This window comes from Balaenoptera physalus (assembly GCF_965194825.1).
Source record: "Balaenoptera physalus genome assembly, chromosome: 3".
Taxonomy (NCBI): Eukaryota; Metazoa; Chordata; class Mammalia; order Artiodactyla; family Balaenopteridae; genus Balaenoptera; species Balaenoptera physalus.
In genome coordinates, this window is record NC_138890.1 from 119,904,671 (window position 1) to 119,924,867 (window position 20,197).

The following is a 20,197-nucleotide window of genomic DNA, read 5'->3' on the forward strand; positions in this document are numbered from 1 at the left end:
ACTAGATAGGACAACCGCAGAGACAAAATTAAGAACAAAGGAATAAGATGCTCTCCATATAAAATATCCTCCTCCCTTTCTTCTTTCACATGAAGATCCACACATAAGGAAAACCTATCACCCCAAACATTATCCCACAGACTGCTCCCAAATAGAAATTATATTTCAGTAAGCCAAGAAAGGCCAACATAAGCATGTTGCAAGTTTTGCCTTAGTTAATCACTTAGATATAGGCTACTCTGAGGTCAAAATTCACTCTTAGCTGGACGAGGCAGGAGCCTGCGGAGACAAGATAGTTCTAAGACCTCTTGGTGAGGGCCAGAGAGTTCAGTCTAAAGGGATGCAGCCCGCTGTCACGCTAACCAACCTCTCCACTAGGTGCACACATCCCATCTGTACCCGGAAACCAGCTAGCAACTTAGACAAAAGGTTTATTGAACACCTTCCTTTAAGAAAGGTTTATTGAACACCTTCAATGGGCTCAGCATTACACAAAGATGACCAGTAAATGGTCCAGCCCTCAAAGAGCTCACAGCTGAATGACAGAGACCTAAAGATTGGAAGAAAGTGAAGAGTGGGCTGCACGAGAACTCTGAGTAGGGCAGACAAGGAGACTCACGGCCCCCATCACCTTTCCCCTCTCCGCCCACCCACCTGCGTCCTCTGGGACAGGGTTCTGCTCACCAGGCCAAGCCTGGCTCTGGTCCCCAGGCCACAGCCAGCTGCAGGACTTTGGGGATGTCTCTTAAGAAGGCAGACACATAGCAACCTGAATCGTGACTCTGAGTACAGTAACCCCCAGAGGTCACACTTGACCTGGAGGAAAAACATAAAGAATTCTATTTTAATTTACTTTTTGAAAAATCATTTAGCTCAAGTTTTACTAATAGTTCATATACATGCGGACACTGGCACCCTCCTAGGTCACAAGTCACATTCCATGAGTCATCCTGAGAGAAGACCGAAGGTCACACGAGGCCAAGGGGTTGACAGCAGAGCCCTCCTCGGCCCACATTTTCAACACTTTGTGCCCTGTGGCAGTTCATGTAGACCCACGTAAATGGGCTTATGGGTATCATCATCAATTTGTAATGAAACTAACCTCACAAACTGGATGAATGGCTTAAGGAGTCCAAGAAAGAAAGTTCAAATTCAAGATAATACTAACCACAAGAATGACAAACCTGAGACTCCCAATCCCAGTATCCATTGTTCATCAGCTACACTATGAAATAAAAATTATGACCAATCCAAGAGCACTGAGTAGAGCCCCTCAAGATTCAAAATTATCAAGAAGGCATTTAAAATATGAACGTATATTCACCAGCACATGTACCATGACCCTCACACTAAATGTACACTGTGTCTCAAGACAGTAGCCATTTTTTTCAACTATGTTCACAGTCATGCCATACATAATTCCAATCCTTTACAAAATTTCGGTAAACTTGATAATAAAATTAGAAGATCCTTTTAAGATTTCTACCTAATAGCAAAAGAAATGAATGTATTCTATAGCAAATGCAGTGCTAAGAAAAAAGGCTGAAATCCACAAAGTAAAAAAAAAAAACAAAAATGCTTTCCTTTATGAGCAAAACTTTCAAAACTTAGTATTTTAAGAAGCATGTTAGGACATATTAAGCTGTGTGGGAGGCTTGCCATACACTTAGAAGAAAGTACAGACGGTATTAGATTTTTGTCTGATAAAATACACTAAAAAAAAAAAACACTTTTGGTGAGAATATGAAGACATTCTGAAGAGTGAATTACTTCTTTAATAAGTAATGATCTACAGGAAAACTGTTCGAGTACAACCACTGATAGGGTAGCTTCTCAGATAAGAAGTTTAAAAAGCACATACGCAAAATTCATTCACTGTGTCATTCATGGGTGAGATACTGCAAAGAAGAACTTGAAGCCAAAAGCACACAGTTCCACAGGATGTCAGTGTGGTTAACTTTATAGAAATAAGACCTTCAAACATGGTCAAATCTTTACAATTGCTGTAACAAGACGGGAAATGACCATAAAAATCTTTACCACATTAAGGTGTGTTGGTTATATCGCAGCAAAGTACTTTAAAAAGTTGCCAAACATGTACTACCTAATTTTCTAACAAAAATAGAAGTGTTCCATATTTGCTGGGATTTCTGAGATGAAAACTGGCTGTTTATAGCAGATCTTTTAAAAATAGTTTTCAGTGCTTCCCTGGTGGCACAGTGGTTGAGAATCTGCCTGCCAATGCAGAGGACACGGGTTCGAGCCCTGGTCTGGGAAGATCCCACATGCCGCGGAGCGACTAGGCCCGTGAGCCACAATTACTGAGCCTGCGCGTCTGGAGCCTGTGCTCCGCAACAGGAGGGGCCGCGATAGTGAGAGGCCCGCGCACCGCGATGAAGAGTGGCCCCCGCTTGCCACAACTGGAGAAAGAAGACCGCACAGAAACGAAGACCCAACACAGCCATAAATAAATAAATAAATAAATAAATATAGCTTTCAAATAAATACCCTATGCCTTCAAGAAAGGGGTGATATTTTAATAAGTGAAAAAGAAAATGCATCTCAAAAGAAACTCAGGTTACAGACAGTGTATACCACTGTAAAAACATTTTGAAAAAGTATTTGCACCTTTCCATTTTGTGATTTCGTTGCAAAAATTATTTAAAGTTTGCCACCTACAAAAGCCCTCATACATGCATGCTTTAAATTTTTGGAAAAAGCTTTCTAATCTATTTTTTTTAACCTTTCCAAATGTTTCATGGGTTTTATATTCTTTAAATGCAACAACTTCTGATTAATTTGCAGGAGGAATGATTGACATCATGGAAGATGGGAATTTATTAGCCACATTTAAACTCTTGTACAATTGTTGGATGGGGTTAAAATATAAATCCCTTTATGTACAAGTACAGCCAGCACTCACTTCTTCAATTAGAATCTATTTATCATAATATGGTATCTTTTTCAGCTATGACACGTCAAAATCAATTTCAAAGTAAACAGTACTTGGAACCAGACATTCAAGCTGAACTGAACACAGCATTAAAATTATTAAGCAAAGTTTTTCAAAAGAATGACACATTTTCATCATATTACTCTCACTGGCATGTATTACATGTCAATGTTTTTAGTGAGTGCAAAAAGGGCTATTAATAAAAAAAAAAAAATCTTACTATAATGTTTAATCCTTATAGCTTTGTAGATTTCAGATATGTTTTAGAATATACACTGTTACAGTAATATGTTTTATTAATAAATACATTAAGTAAGGGATACATGCTAACATATTATACTTAAGGGTATATACACGTCAACATTTTGAAGCTCCGCTCTCTAAAGTAAGCCTTTTCCCCCACTTGTTAGGCTACTTTTCCCAATGGTTTTCCTCCAGGCTCAGCAGACAGAGGCACGACCAGTGGAGCGTGGGGTGATCACCAGCGCCTCTGGAGTTCTGTATTTATACAGTGAAAAGGCCCTCATGACCTGAACTGGAGCGCAGAATCCAACCTCGCACAGCTTTGTGAAGAATCCAGGTTCTCCACCGACGCCACCAAATGCCTGCCTCAAATTTTTTTTTTTTTTTTAACATCTTTATTGAAGTATAATTGCCTTACAATGGTGTGTTAGCTTCTGCTTTATAACAAAGTGAATCAGTTGTACATATACATATGTTCCCATATCTCCTCCCTCTTGTGTCTCCCTTCCACCCTCCCCATCCCACCCCTCTAGGTGGTCACAAAGCACCGAGCTGATCTCCCTGTGCTATGCGGCTGCTTCCCACTAGCTATCTATTTTACATTTGGTAGTGTATATATGTCCATGACACTCTCTTACCCTGTCACATCTCACCCCACCCCCTCCCCATATCCTCAAGTCCATTCTCTAGTAGGTCTGTGTCTTTATTCCCGTCTTGCCACTAGGTTCTTCATGGCTTTTTTTTTTTTTTTTTTTTTTTCCCTTAGATTCTGTATATATGTGTTAGCATACTGTATTTGTTTTTCTCTTTCTGACTTACTTCACTCTGTATGACAGACTCTAACTCCATCCACCTCATCACAAATACCTCCATTTCATTTCTTTTTATGGCTGAGTAATATTCCATTGTATATATGTGCCACATCTTCTTTATCCATTCATCTGTCGATGGACATTTAGATTGCTTCCATGTCCTGGCTATTGTAAATAGAGCTGCAATGAACATTTTGGTACATGACTCTTTTTGACCTATGGTTTTCTCAGGGTATATGCCCAGTAGTGGGATTGCTGGGTCGTATGGTAGTTCTATTTGTAGTTTTTTAAGGAACCTCCATACTGTTCTCCATAGTGGCTGTATCAATTTACATTCCCACCAACAGTGCAAGAGTGTTCCCTTTCCTCCACACCCTCTCCAGCATTTATTGTTTCTAGATTTTTTGATGATGGCCATTCTGACCGGTGTGAGATGATATTTCATTGTAGTTTTGATTTGCATTTCTCTAATGATTAATGATGTTGAGCATTCTTTCATGTGTCTGTAGGCCATCTGTATATCTTCTTTGGAGAAATGTCTATTTAGGTCTTCTGCCCATTTTTGGATTGGGTTGTTCGTTTTTTTGTTATTGAGCTGCATGAGCTGCTTGTAAATCTTGGAGATTAATCCTTTGTCAGTTGCTTCATTTGCAAATATTTTCTCCCATTCTGATGGTTGTCTTTTGGTCTTGTTTATGGTTTCCTTTGCTGTGCAAAAGCTTTTAAGTTTCATTAGGTCCCATTTGTTTATTTGTGTTCTTATTTCCATTTCTCTGGGAGCTGGGTCAAAAAGAATCTTGCTGTGATGTATGTCATAGAGTGTTCTGCCTATGTTTTCCTCTAAGAGTTTGATAGTGTCTGCCCTTACACTTAGGTCTTTAATCCATTTTGAGTTTATTTTTGTGCATGGTGTCAGGGAGTGTTCTAATTTCATACTTTTACATGTACCTGTCCAATTTTCCCAGCACCACTTATTGAAGAGGCTGTCTTTTCTCCACTGTATATGCTTGCCTCCTTTATCAAAAATAAGGTGCCCATATGTGTGTGGGTTTATCTCTGGGCTTTCTATCCTGTTCCATTGATCTATATTTCTGTTTTTGTGCCAGTACCAAACTGTCTTGATTACTGAAGCTTTGTAATATAGCCTGAAGTCAGGGAGCCTGATTCCCCCAGCTCCATTTTTCGTTCTCAAGATTGCTTAGGCAAAAGGCAAAACATCAAGGGCTAAACAACATACTGTTTGTATTTCACCTGATACTTAACAACTCATATTTTATTATTCCTGCCTACTCTACCTTTTACCACTTTTCAGTAAAGAAATTTAAGAGCCATTCTGAGCAGCAGTTATTTTGTTTTTCAGAGAAACTACTTTTCACTCCTTGAAAAAATAAACTAAAAACTAAAGTCCCCCCAGTTCTCAACCTCTGTTCCAACACTTCTAAAACCCCATCAGGATTTCCTACTTAAGTTGTAGAGAACATAGTTTGCTGCCAATATATTATATCCTCAAATAAAACTTCAAACCAGAATAGATATTAAAAACTATATTCTCACTTTCCTGTAATTAATTCCTCTTTTATAGCAAAGAGCAGTAAGTTCTGTGCTCGCTTGCTGAGCTGCATGGCTAAATATGGCCATGCCTCCTTTTACATCAAGTTTAATGACAAAAAATTTGTGTTTGCTAAATAAGCAAGTCACAATTGCCTAAGTTCTTCACATGCTGTAGCTTTTCACTATATAAGTGAAGTAGCATGCGCTACACTCCACTTCCTAAAGCCTGAGTTCTCCACCTGCAATTTCAAAAATTGAGACTCAAGTCCTTTTTTATTGTACTGTATTTTTGAAAATGTTTATTGGGAAAGTAAAGAGCCAGTACATTTCTAGTCTTGCTGGCAGACTCCATGGAATAATTTGGGGTCTTAGTACAGAGTTTCTAAGTTTGCTCCCAAAAGGGGAAAAAAAATCTTATGAAAAGATCATCAAGACATAAAAGATTCAATATTTTAGATATTTTATGAAGCATATATACTATTCCAATATCTCTGGTTGCTAGTTAACACTAAAGAAAAATATTAGACTATTTTCAACAGGTGAAAAGAATATTTTAAATTTAAAACATAACATTTAACTAATACAGAAAAAAATCAGTTCTTTGAAGTTCTGGGTTTCTCATGTTTTTGCATCTAAATGAAATATTCTAAGACTGATTCAGTATAAAACCCATGACTAATTTTGTCATTCAACGTGCTAAAAGTCATTGGCGTGTATGCCTCTCGTACAACTTATTAACAGATAATGTTCAAATATTTGTCCGTATTATAAATAACTCCATTTTGAAGGCTAATGGTGTGTCAGGCACTGCGCTGAGTATTTCACAAACATCATCTCAAAGAATCCTCATGGTAGCATTGAGAAAAATGTGGAAGTCCTAGTTACCTAAATCTTCATTTACAAGTGCCTCCAGTTACAAGGTTAACTGAGGAGCAAGTTACCTAAACAAAAATACTTAAATGAACTGACCACTTATAGAATTACAAGCAAAAACCTCCGTTGTTCATTCTTCACCCCACCCAATGCTGGCATCTACTCTCTAGCCATTTTATCTTGAACATCAAAAAAAATTTTTTTGTAGTTGTTTGTTCAGGGCTTGGTATGGTTACCAGATATTATAGCTAAATACAAATCAACTCAAAATAAAACGGGAAATCTTTTTTAAGCATGAAATAAGGTTAAATAAAATTGAGAAAAGAATTTGAGTACTGCAGAACTTCAAGTCATATACAAAACTATCAATGAGAATGTGACAGAGATCCATTAACAAGTAAGAAGAAATAATCATAATGAGATAAAGGCTTAAAGATAGTAACTTCAACATTAAATGAATAACAGCACCTTCTCTCCACCCTAGGAGAAAATGGGAGACATGCTTGGGTATTTCTAATAAACATGAGCCCCATAATAATGCTCTGAAAATCAAACGTGATGACATGGATGTCCTACTGTGCTATCAGTCGTGTCAGAAGAAAAGTCACAACCTCCTCTAATCTCTCACACACACATGATTCACCTTATGTTCATTCTAAGAGTTAGCAGAGTTAAAAACTCAGCATGCATTAGGTCACACTGAACAAGGCTGGGCTGGTATTCGAGCAGCCACTCCAGAGTCTGTAATTCTAGCCGTGATGCTCTGCTGCCTTTCAGCCAAAGGAATAAACTTTACATTTTAAAAATATGTTCATAATTTTAATTTCATTTTCAAAAACTAGAACCGCAGGCAAATTTTTTCTCCACCCCTGTTACCTCTGAATTGTGGTCCCCACTTTAAGAAGCTTCACTTTAAAGGGCTTTCCTGATACTTGCTCTCTTCAGAGAGGAGAACCTCCAGCACCCCTGTCTCCACTTCACAAGAGCAAAGAAAAGCTCAGCAAAGTTGTGCCACTTGGTTGAGGATGAGGCCGAGAGGCTAGACATGGCCGAGGCATGTGGATCCAACCTGTCTGAGCCCAGAGCCCATGCCCTCCTTGGCCTCAGCAGAGTCCTTCTGTAACATTACTATGGTCTGAAAGACAGCAATTTGCTGGGCTAAAAGGCTGCAAAAGCCTTACAGCTAGGAGTACAGACTCAAGAACAGGCTGCGTTTGAACACCAGTTATACCCTGTTCTAACTGTGTGACTTTGGGTCTGTTATTTACCTCCCTGGGCCAGTTTCCAATGTGTCAAGTAGAACTAGTAACAGTACCTACCCCCTAAGATTGTTGGGAAGATTAAGAGATTTGATAGAGAAAAAAAGAGAAAACACTTAACGGCCTATCATAAGCACTCAATAAATGCTAGCTGTAACTATTTTTATTATCATTGTACATTAAGCATACGCAAAGGATTTTTTAAAACATTTGAATCTTTATTTAATCATTCAGAACCTCTACATATTAGACTGATCAAAATGATTCAGGAGTAATTGGGGTGAAGATGGTCTAAAAGAGGCCTATCCAGCTCAGCCTCATCCTGGCAGCCCCAAGGAATCCCCAGGCATCAGGAATTCTGAAGAGCACTGTACCACATCAGTATAATACTGTCAAGCTCCAAAGAATTTTATTTGACTTTATAGAACCAAACATTCCCCCTACAGTTTGAAAATTCAAAGGGCAGAGAGCAATTACTATTGGGGTAATTCAATTGCTACCTCAGTTTGAAACCTTCTGCACTTAGAGGGAAATGTTGATTCACAGCTCCTTTGTGAACCTAGGAGTGTAGAATTTTAATTGTATTTCACAACTGTTATACTAACAGGAGGAGGAAAGAACAGCTAAATGGGAGGTAAGGCCAAGTCTAAGTAAAAACCTTCAATGGCAGCACAATGGATGGGCAAGAAGAAAGCATTTTAGAAATAAACCTACTGTTTAATACACAACGGTGTCTACAGACCTGCTTCAGACTGTAGTTATCTACCTGAGTTATGCAGGTCTAAGCAGCTTTAAGTGAAAGAGTAGAATTATTTGGTGAGCTCAGTGTGGGGAGATGTCTGAAGATTAGAAAGCAAGCAACACAATAACCATTCAATGGGATCTCATTAATTCAAACTACTGGGGGTGGGGAGGAAGAAGGGGAGCCAGTCAGTCTGAAATAGTACAGCCTAAATTAGAGGACATTTGCAAAGTACAAAGAGGAGCGGGAGCTAGCTGCTAACACAATGTTCCGCCAAACCAGTCACACTTGCTGGTATTTCACAGGATGTATTTGCACACAAAGTGATTAAGCCCTTAAAAGCTTTCTATAAGTCAATTGAACATACGCGTACCATCTCACTTATGCTATTAATCCGTTTAGTGTATCCTTCATAGTGCAAAGCTCAATCACTCAAGTATCTTGGGCAAGTTACATCCTATCAGGGCATCAATGTCCTCATCAGCAACAGATCTCTAAAGTTCCTCCATCATGTCAAAGTCAACTCACTGTCACTGTGTGCACAACACTATGCAGGTTGTCATGGGAGGGATATTAAAATATATAAACTATAAAATATACAAAATAGTGCCCCTATCATTGATGATAAAAATACTGGCATCACCAAATCTTGGAAAGGATGTGGAGAAACTGAATCACTTATACATTGCTGGTGAAAATGCAAAATAATATAGTCACTCTGGAGAACAGCTGGGCAGTCTCTTAAAAACTAAACACACACTGCCACCAGCAATTCCACTAATGGGTATTTCCCCGCCCCCCACCGAGAAATAAAAGTTTATGTTCACACAAAAACCTGGACACGATTGTTCATAGCCTTACTTATAACAGCCAAAAACTAGAATCAGCCCAGATGTCTTCAGTAGGTGAATGGTTAAACTCTGTCGTCTTTGTGCACACTTACATATGTACATACATAACTCAGCAAGATATACTACTCAGCAATTAAAAGGAGCAAACTATTTATTCAACATGGATCAATCTTCAGGAAATTATGCTGAGTGATGAGAGCCAGTCCCAAAAGGTTACAGACTATAATCCCACTTATATAATAATATTTTTTAAATGAGAAAAATTAATGGACAACAGATTAGTGGTTGTCAGGGGTGAGAAACAGTATTGGGAGAGGTGAGGAGGGAAGGCAGTCGTGACTATAAAAGGGCGACATGAGGGATCCTAGTGGTTTCAGAACTGTTCAGTATCTTGACTGTAGCGGTGAACGCATGAACCTACACACGTGACAAAAATGGTACAGAAATTTAAGATCACACGTACTAGTGAATATAAGTAAAACTGGAAAACCTGAATAAGATGGGTACATTGTATCACTGTCAATATTAATTGAGCTTATTATAACAGTTTTACAAAATGTTACCACTGGGTAGAGAATATAAAGTTTCTCTATACTGTTTCTTACAACTGAATGTGACTGTACAATTATCTCAATAAAATTGTCAATTTGAAAAGTCATGCTAAAATTTATGTATGCTAATCAATTTTCTCTCTGGTGGTGGCCATCCCCCCACCCCCGGCCCACATTTTCCAATAATATTGCCATTGCTTAAAATAGTTTTAGAATTTCTTTCTCAGCTTATGACATGTTTTGATTATCTTGTGTGGCAGCAAGGCTTTATCCTTAGGAATAAATTTGAAACTTTAAAATGTCAAAAGAAATTCAGAACTGTGTTAGAGAAGAAACATGAGGGAACAAAGTAGAAAATACTATTTATGGGCAAAAACAAAGTAACTGCTAAGTCAAGAAACTGGTTCTCTTTTGTGGAGTCGTGGGCTCCACAATTTAAGGTTGTGGAGAATTTAAGGTTGTGAGATCCAAGATTAAAAAATCACATACTTCTGGTTGAAAATCCCTTCTAGAGGCAATGCGAGGCCAAAGAAGTGTTTGAAGTGAGGCAATAACCTACCTAAGGTTGCCCTGCCATGAGGCTGACCCAAAGACTGCTGAACAGACCGGAGAGAGAAGAAAGTAGAGGCAGAGAGAGTAGCTGGGGGAATAGGTACATGGAAAATGTACCTGATACAAATGTCTCCTGATACGAAGAAGCATTTCTACAGAGGAGTTAACACATCTAACCGGCGGTGGCAGTCACCACCTCCCCCATGGCTTCCATCTGTATTTCAGGCAGCAAACTGTGGCTATGAGCCACCCTCCTCCACCCCCCCGTTCCCAACTAGGCTTTATACAGTCGTTGTAGGAACAAAAAGGTACTCTCTGCCCACCACCCATAAAAATTAAGACATTCTTAAACCAGAAGAGCTAGACTAGGGCACCCAATTCTAGACTATAAAACTAGTGGACAAATGTGTAAAACCTGGAGAAATTCTAGAATGATGCTTCAATGTTTAGAAATATGACCTTAACAATGAAAAGAAATGAGGTTTAACCTTAGAAATATAGCTAGCCTCTAAATGTTTCATTTAGTTTAGCATATTTACTCAGAACTTCCTATATGCTTAGCACTCAGTTAAAAAAAAGTATAAATGTCTCCGCGTGTCTATCAGTCTATTTGAAAAGGGCATACGGATATGAAATAGGCAAATAAGCCAGAGGACAGACAACTAAATACCAAGGATAACATAAACATTCACTTACGCTACAAATATTTATTGAGTATCTATCATATCCTAGGCACTGAGGATGCAAGGATGAATTCTGTCCTAGAGGAAATGCCAGCCCAGTGAGAAAAAGGAAAACAATGGTAATTGTAAATGGTAAAATATGTGTGGGATTCTGTGAACACAGGGAAGCAGAAATACTCAAATCAGTCAGCAGGTGAGGTATCGGGCATGGTTCCCCAAGGAAATGAGGTTTAAGCTAAGTCTTAAAGAATACATACTACGGCTTTTAACTAGGGGCATTCCTACCCAGAAAGGCATTTGGAAATGAGGGCAGAGCATGTCTGGTTTCCTACCTGACTGGGTTGGTGGGGTAGGAGAAGAGCAGAAGAGGGAAGGGAGCTGCTACTGGCATTCAGCAACAGGAACCATGGGTACTGAGTGTCCTATAATACTGGATCAGCCCTGCACAAAGAACTGTCCCACCCCAAATGCCAATAGCGAGCCTTGCTGAAAATCACTGAGACAGATAATAGATGTTCACCAGGTAGACCATGAAATGGGAGGACATTTCAAGCAGAAGAAATAGGTACAACTACATGGAAGCATAAAAGAAGAGGTTATTCAGTAGCACCTCCAAGGCTACTGAAAGTGTGTGTAGGGTAGCGGTGGAAGAGAAGGATGAAAACTTTTTCTGAGCCCCAAATGTTATGTCATCCTAAGTAACATGAACTTCAAGCCCGTGAGTGGCTTTAAGCAAGAGAGGGGTGTGATCCAAATTGTATTTTAAAGAGATCGCTGTGACACAGGTGGTAGATGGATTGGAAAGAGAGAGAGAGACCAAAGTCAGGGAAACCAGGTAAGAGACCACTGCTATTGTTCAGGTGAAAGACATTGAGAGCCTGATTAAAAGCAATGTAGTAGGGTGGGCAAATTTAAGAGATTAAAGAACAAAATGGAAAGGCCTTGATGCTTAACTAGATGTAGGGCATAAGGATCAGGAGGAATCTAGGGTGATTCCTTGGTTCCTGGTTTGGGAAATGAGATAGACAATGCCATTGACCAAGATGGGGAAAGTGAAAGGAAAAGCAGATGAATGACTCGGAGGAAAAAAATGAGTACTGGCCATAATGAGTTTGAGATGTGAGGACTGGTGTCCAAGACAGGTCAAAAGCAGGGATCTGGAGTTCAAGAAAGAGGTCTGGGCTGGAGAGAAAGAGTTTGATAATATAGAACAGTAGTTAAAGTCATTGGGGGTAAATGGGATGGATCAAGGAAGTGGATACACACAAATTCAAAAAGGGCTTAGAACAGAACCTTGGAGAACTCCAAGAGAAAGGTAGAGGAAGAGGGGCTCACAAAAGGCATTGAGAAATAGAGAAATAATCAGGGCTGACATTTACTGAGCACTATTTATTGTGCTAGACAATGTTCATCTAATCCTCACAACCCTATAGAGTACCTCCTGCTACTGTCCCCATTTTACAGATGGGAAAAGTGAGGCATAGAGAGGTTAAGCAGGTTGCCCAAAGGCACACAACTACTAAGTGGTAGAACCAGGATTCAAACCCAAGCAGTCTGGTTCCAGATCCCACACTCCCAACTATCTAACTATTGCTATGTTAGAAATTTAGAATGTGACAAAAGCCAAGAGGAATGAACAAGGCAGCAAACCCTGTGGGTAAAAGATGCAAAGCAAGATAAGAACTGAGAAGGACCCACTGAAGCCATGATTTGAGAGGTTGCTGGCCTGCTTGGCCACAGCCATGTTGGAAGGAGCAGCCTAATGAGGGCAGTGGAGCAGTAACCAGGAGGTAAGGAGTGGAGAAAATCATGTTAAACAGTAAATGCTTTAAGAGTTCAGGAAAATGAGAGAACTTTGTGGCTGAAGTTGTCAGAAAAGACTCTTCTGGGAAGAGGGATCTTGACCTGTGTCTCAGAAAGGAGGAACACTGTGAGAACTGGTATTCAAATGTTTTCACTGGTGAAAGCCAAGTCAAAAACTATATTGTTACTGTGACTGAGATCCAGATATACCCCTGGGCTCCAGTGATCCGAACAAATGTGACCTACACATGCTAAGAATAATAACTACAAATTTCTATCACATATACAATAAAGACGTGAAATTCAGCATTTGGGATTCAAGATTAAAACAGAAAAGAACTTTCCTACAGGATAAATATTAAAACAGTGCAATGAGTTAGAAATAAATATTCAGCTAACAAAATAAACACCAAATACATTGTCCTGAATATTACTAAGGGCACAGAGAAGTATAAGATCCTGCCCTCAAAACATTTATAGAGAGACAAGTCCAACCACATGAACAGTTCAGCAACAATTCAAGAGCTTAAATAATAATTTGATAATAATACATAATTGCTTAGCGCTCACGAGGGACTGCAGCGAGGTCAAGGAGAATGAGGACTCAGAAGGCGCCATGGTCTTTGGAAATTAGAAAGTTACTGGGTATCACTTCCAGGGCAATGGAGAGGAAAATGAAGGGGACTTTTGTTTTTTTTCGGTCTTTTTGTTAGCGGGGACCTGTGCATGCTTACCAGGACAAGGGAAAGAAATGAGAATGTCGAAAGTGCTGGGGAGAACAGATCTTGGCACTTGGTGCCTAGTGGCCAAGGATGTTAAATGTCACATAACGGGGACAGTCCTGCATCCTGAAGAACTGTGCCATGTTCTTCTTTGAAATTTGAACAGATTTTAATTTTGCTTCTGATGGCTTAGGTGTGCCTTTTCCTCAAAAGAGAGGTTAGCCAACCTCAGGTCTCCTCCAGAAAGGGGATCCCTCATGGGAGAGTTCCTGTATTCGAGAAAGTCATACCAGTTCACTACATAATACTACCCTTGATGTAATTCCCCCAGGAAATTAGCATATAATTTCTTTTCAGATCTACCATTAAAATTCCTAAATATTTTCATTTAAATTATAATTTAACTACCCAACTCATAAATTGTATATTAATATTGATTTTCAGTTAAAAATGAAAACAGAATACTAATCTTACTTCAATTTTTCAAAAAGAGAGTAAAAAGAATTTAGTTTCTAAATCTGCATATTTTCCATTGGAGTGAATGGTTCTGTTTCATGGCATGTAAGTTCCTTGTTGACAGTCCTCACCAAGAGAGACCAAAGAATAAGGCTCTGTCTTTGTATCAATCTGATCTTGGACAAGTGGGTGGCTCTTAAGATTGGATGTGCTCCAAAAACTGCAATGCCTGCTGTGAGGCAGGTAGAACTTGGGCCCTTTCCCTCTTACTATTTACTCAAGTCCCCTTTCAGATCATGTTTTCCATGGCTCTCGCATAACAGTGTGTTTCCTAAAGCAACACTGAGCTCATTATTCTTAAAAACTGTACTATTACAAAGGAACTAGGAACTAAACGCTACACTTTGCAGAACCTGAAGCAGTAAGTGCCACATCAAGGCAGATCTTCACATGCCATGAACTGAACTACTCTCTACCTGTTCTAGGAAAAAAATGCAATCTGAAAAACTAACATTTGCACCAACAGAATACACAGGTGTGGTATGTGCATGCCTGAGTGTTTGTGTCTCCCCCCCACAAATTCAAATGTTGAAAAGCTCACCCCCAGGATAATGGCATTAGGAGACAGGGCCTTTGGGAGGTTCTTAGGTCATCAGGTTGGAGTCCCCATGAATGGAATTAGTACCCTTATAAAGATGACTCCACAGAGCTCCGCAGCCCCTCCTGCCATGTGAGGACACAACAAGAAGTCTGTGACCCAGAAGAGGGGCCTCACCCAACCACGCTGGCACCTGATCTTGGACTTCTAGCCTCCAGAACTGTGAGAAATAAAGGTATTTCATAATAGCAATGCCAAATACATGGTCACACTTAATAGATACCTCTCATCACCTTAGGTCTTCTCAACAACGTGACTAAATTTAGTTCATCGTAACCCCACTCGCAACATACACACATACAGGTACACACAAACTTTTACCTTTCATCTCCTAGTTCTTTGCATTCCTATCTTCTAGTAGGTGAGAGCTAACTAACCGAGTGATATAATCCAGGTTAATAGGGTAATGGATACTCATGGGTATAAAGTCTTGATCTTCCTACCAACAAATCATGCCTTCATTCAAAAACACTGACTCAAAGACAGGAACACAGAAGGAAAGCAAGGCACACAGTTTGGAGCAAGCAGGTCTATGAGCCAAATTACAGAAAATATGCCATTCCCTGACTCAGTGCATGTGTATGCGCCCACACGCAACACAGATCTGTCTAGGTGTGTGGCCTATAAATTTAGATTACATATTTGTGGGGAAACCTCATTTTAGATGAGCATTCACAGATACCATACAAAATGTCCCAGGTGTGGAATGTACCTAGTAAACTTAATTACAGTGAGTGAGTGATTTATTGATAGACAGTCTATGACATCAATTCCAGACCACATCCATTACCCACCTCTGAAATGAGCTCATGCCAAGTTATGCTCTACCAATTCATTTCCCCTTTCTAACTACATTTTTAGAAAGAACGACTATGGTTCTTTCCTTTTTTCCTCCATCCTTAAGATGCCACCTCACTCTGAACAAAGACTTCATTCCCTATTTTGAAACCAATACTTTTCATCAATTGGTCACATATTAGGCCATTAGAGCTCTTTCTTTCTGGCTCTGCCTCCAATTCCCTCACCCATCTCCCCTTATGTGTTCTGGGTCCCATTTGTTCCCATTAGCTGAGGGACTTTGCACCCACAGAAGTCCAGGGTCTGCCCTCAGGAACTCCTAGCCTATTGCAGGAAGCATACAATAAAACAGCCAATGCCATGTAATTAACATTAGAATAAAGAAAAGCACTGGTTGCTAGCAGAGAACAGAGAAAAGGCACCAATCCTACCAGGAATGGGCTGGGTAAATTTGTAAGATGAGTTGACAAGGACTTGTTCCTTTAAGTGTTTAAGAAAACAGACTTTCTTTCTGCCAATATGATGGGTTAAATAACCTGACACCTCTATTGCTCAAAGCATTAGTTAGACTATTTAAGAATTACTTCAAATGCATAGTTTGAACTCTCCCAAGAAAACAAGGGAGCTCTCCAAAAGTCACAAAATTAAGACTCACTGAGAAATACAGTGATGACCTACCGAGAATCTTTGCCCTGAAGAGTTTGGCTGGTCTCAGCCCAGAAGATCGAGTTTAAATGGCCTTTGAGGGCAAGAGACAAAGTCATGGCTCCATCTCCTGAATAAAGCAGTACCCAGAGGGCTCTACCTTTAGTCTAATAGAAAAGTATGACCTCTAGTAAAAGGAAAAGGCAAGGAACTTTGTCTCGGCCTAAGCTTTTGAAGTGGGGGGGAAAGCGTTCCCTGGAAATCTTCAACTGAAAGATTAACATACACAAAATAGTCCCAGGCTGGTAATGCTGCATTTGGAGTTAACTCAGATTTACGAAACCCCCAAAGTTAGAGTCTCATTTGTCATAGGCCCACAATTCCAAATCATTAAACACTCTATGCAGCTATGCATCACAAGAAAGACAGTACAAACAGCAAAATCAGACCCTCTGAACTTCAAATAGACTAACCAAATATTCTAAAATAGAAGCATATTTAAATAAGATGTTGAAAAAAATAACTGAAAGCATGAGAAAGGAACAGGACACTATCCTAAAACACCAGGCTGACTTGACAAAGAACCAAATAAAACTTCTGAAAATAAAAAGGTATAATGTCTGAAACTTCATTGGACAGGTTAAATAACAAAGAAAGAAAAATGAAAAGGTAATCAGTAAACTAGAATTTGAAATTTAAGACATTACCCAGAATATAGTAAAAAGCTAGAGAAGGGGAAGGATATGAAAGGTGTTAAGAAACATGAAATATAGTATGAAAAGGTCCACATACTTTTTTACAGGAGTTCCAGACTGAGATTAAAGGGACAACAGAATATGTGAAGAGATAATTTTGGAGAATTCTTATTAATTGATACAATTCTCAGATGCTGAAAATATATTGAGCTCCAACAAATCTCTATCTAGATACATCATAGTGAAAGTACAGAACACAGAGAGATCTTTAAAAAGAACTTTGCAGAATCATGTCTAGGTGTGATATTAAAATGATTTATAATGGAGAATAATATATACTGCATTTTGTACGATCAGAGAAAAGTGTAGAAAAATATGTAAACTGTATATATTGGTTCTCTTACAATGAGAAATTGCTGGGAGTGATGGAAAGGTCTTTTAAAAATCTCTATTATTATGCTGGTGATACCATGTCTTTTTTAAATAAAAATATTTAAATTTACAATGTAAATTTTTTTATATTTAAAATAATTTATTTGTATTTAATAACTTGTTTTACATTTTAAATATTTAATTTTAATCTTTTAAATTAAAAAAAAATTCAGCCACAAAAGGAAAATAAATAAAACACCAAAACACCTTGGCTCTGCACTTTTTAAGCAGTGTGCTCCAAGGCCTGTTTCCTTACCTGTAAGAATGGGGTGATAGCGTCTACTTTGCAGAGCTGTGAAGATCAAAGCAGCTACTATAGGTAACTTTCCCAGTGTTGGTATTACAGTTCCTTATTTTAAGGCAAAAATCTGCCTCCCCCTAATTTTCACCCATTAGTTCTAAACTGACCTCTGAAACTTCACAGAACTAGGCTAATGCCTTTTCCCACAATCTTTGATGACTACTTATCTCATCAACCCTTCTCCATCCTCTATGTTTTCTCTTCTCTAAGAGGAGAACTGTTTCTTTGATTATTTCCCTAATATCATTGCTTCAAGAACTATTCAATATTATCAGGCCCAAACTGGTCCACATTAACTACACTGCCCATTTTGCTAAAGGTAATAAAAGCCACTCAGGTTTATAACCCTAGAACGTTTATTTCTCTTCCTCCTTCACTTCCACACTCACTCATGTACCATGTAGTAATTACTTGGAGTCTCCCCCCATCATCCCCTCTTCATTCTCTCTACTAAACTGGCACCCCATTCCCATCACCTCCCCCAACCTCCCAGCAATATTCCAAGAGTCTGTTAAGTGATCACCAGAAGCATGTTCCCCCCTCCCCACTTCTAATCCATCTTGGATATTAACACCAGGTTAAATACTCAATTTAATACTCAAAGTCATTGTTTCCCTTATTTTACTCCTCTGGTCAAGAACAAATCTTAGCCTCTAGTACCTATCAAATCAAATACAAACTCCCCCACTGGGCTTCCAGAGCATCCTGCAATGTTGTTCATCCCACACATAACCCATCGCTCACCACTTCGCCACATAAATCTCACTTGACCCAGATTTGCTCCCTATGGGTCCCATGCCCAGACTCTATACCACCTTACACTTCCATGAATCCCTTTCTGAATATTCTAACTCTGTAGCATGGGACACTAGGGTTTGAATCTTGGATCAAACACCTACTAACTCTGTGACCTTGGACTACCTCACTGGCCCCACAATATCTGTTGTAAAGATCAAATGGAATCCAGTACACAAAACCCCTAGAGTAGAACTGACAGTAGGTACTCAGTAAACTCCAGGGTCCTGCCTCCCCTCATGTTCCCAATGACTGCCCCTGTATCTTTTACTTATTCTACAATCTAACACTTATATCCCACCACTAATTGTTGCTAATTGTTTCATGTGTTTATCTTATATCCCCAGCTAAATTATTCTCTTGCATCCTTTGCTGTGTTCCATACATACCAAAAAATTAGGAGACTAAGTCCAATCATTATATATTCTTTGACGAGGAGTGGAGGTTAAGAGTGACTATTGTGTTTGAAAACACAACATATTCATTCAACAGCATTCGAGCAACTACTGGGCAACAGGATACCATGTGCTGAGGAGATATAATTCAACAAGAGAAACAAAAATCCCAGCCCTTCTCAAGCTGACAGTACAATTTACAGACAATAACTAGAAAATTTTCTAAGAGTCCATTTGAGAGTGATATGTGCTATTTTTAAAATGAAGCAAAGGAGGAGGAAAGAGTGGCAGGGGTGGGCAGTGGGGTGCAATTTTAAGTACAGTGGTCAGGAAAGACCTCATTGAGATGACGACATTTGAACAAAGACTTAAAAGAGGTGTAGGAGAGACCCATGCAGATGTCTGGGCTAAGAGTCTCAGGCAGAGGAAGGAGAGAGTGGGAAGTCGTGAAGCAAGCTGGGGACACTGACCAGTGCGAGCGTGATCAAGGAACAGCAAGGAGTCCGAGTGGGTAACACGGAGAGTAACAGAAAAAGGAGGACAGGAGCTTCTGGGCTGCTGAACACGTGGAGGTGCTGGGAGAGCGGCACGCTCAGAGGGAGCGCGGAAGCGCCACATACCTTGCCCTCTGCATCTCTTCCACATGGTTCTTCCTGAGTTACATCCTTTTTTAATAAACTGGTGCTCTGTTGCAACTAAAGAATGATTCGTGAAAACCTGTTCCACTTACAGCAGCCTATCTTCAGCATCTTTCGGAAGATACTCAGTAACCAGAGGAAATACTGACAGCATCCTCAAAAAAACACATACCATCTACTGAAAGAGTTTCAGAGTTTAAAAGCATGACTTCTCCCGGCTCTGAAAAAGTTGTAAAATCAGCAGAGACTGACATAGTCACTTCCAGAATGCCTATAGGACCCCTCAGTAGCAGCAGGAAAAGACAAATGCAGCTCCACCTTTAAGAATTTCCAAGAAACCCACCAGAAGGGTTGTACCAACTACCGTAAGTGTTGAGAAAATTTCCAAACCTGCCTCAACCATCAGATTGGCTGAACCAATAGCAAAAGCCCCACCATCTCCCCAAAGAGACGGGAGAGCCGGACCTGTACCAGCTACTGCCAGAGCTCCACCCCTTCCTAGATTAACTTCATTACCCACGACTAAATATTTACAGACTCCTGTGTCCTCAGTGTCCTCTGAACCTTCCGTACACACTGGGGGGCGGTTAGAAAAACTGCTTATGTCTTCTGCCTCCTTCCAAAGCTCTACCTTGAGCAGGCTAGAGCTCCACAGACAGGTTTGGAGCTTTCTAGGAAGGACAACGTTATAACTATATTTAAGAGGCTGTGACCAAGTCGTGTTTGTGTTTTTATTTTACAATACTCTGTAGTAAAATCACACACATGCACTCAAAAAAAAAGGGGGAC

General features: G+C 39.6%; 1 protein-coding gene across 12 annotated transcripts in view; it reads right to left on the minus strand.

Moving 5' to 3' along the window:
• Positions 1–20,197, minus strand: part of ARHGEF28 (Rho guanine nucleotide exchange factor 28) — a 312,161-nt gene that overhangs the window by 254,554 nt on the left and 37,410 nt on the right. The window contains exon 2 of one of the 12 annotated variants that reach the window (XM_082457064.1): positions 685–816. The exons of the other annotated variants lie outside the window; for them this stretch is intronic. The gene's annotated coding sequence lies outside the window, so the exon portion shown is untranslated. The remainder of the gene's footprint in view (positions 1–684; positions 817–20,197) is intronic. 12 annotated transcript variants of the gene reach the window in all.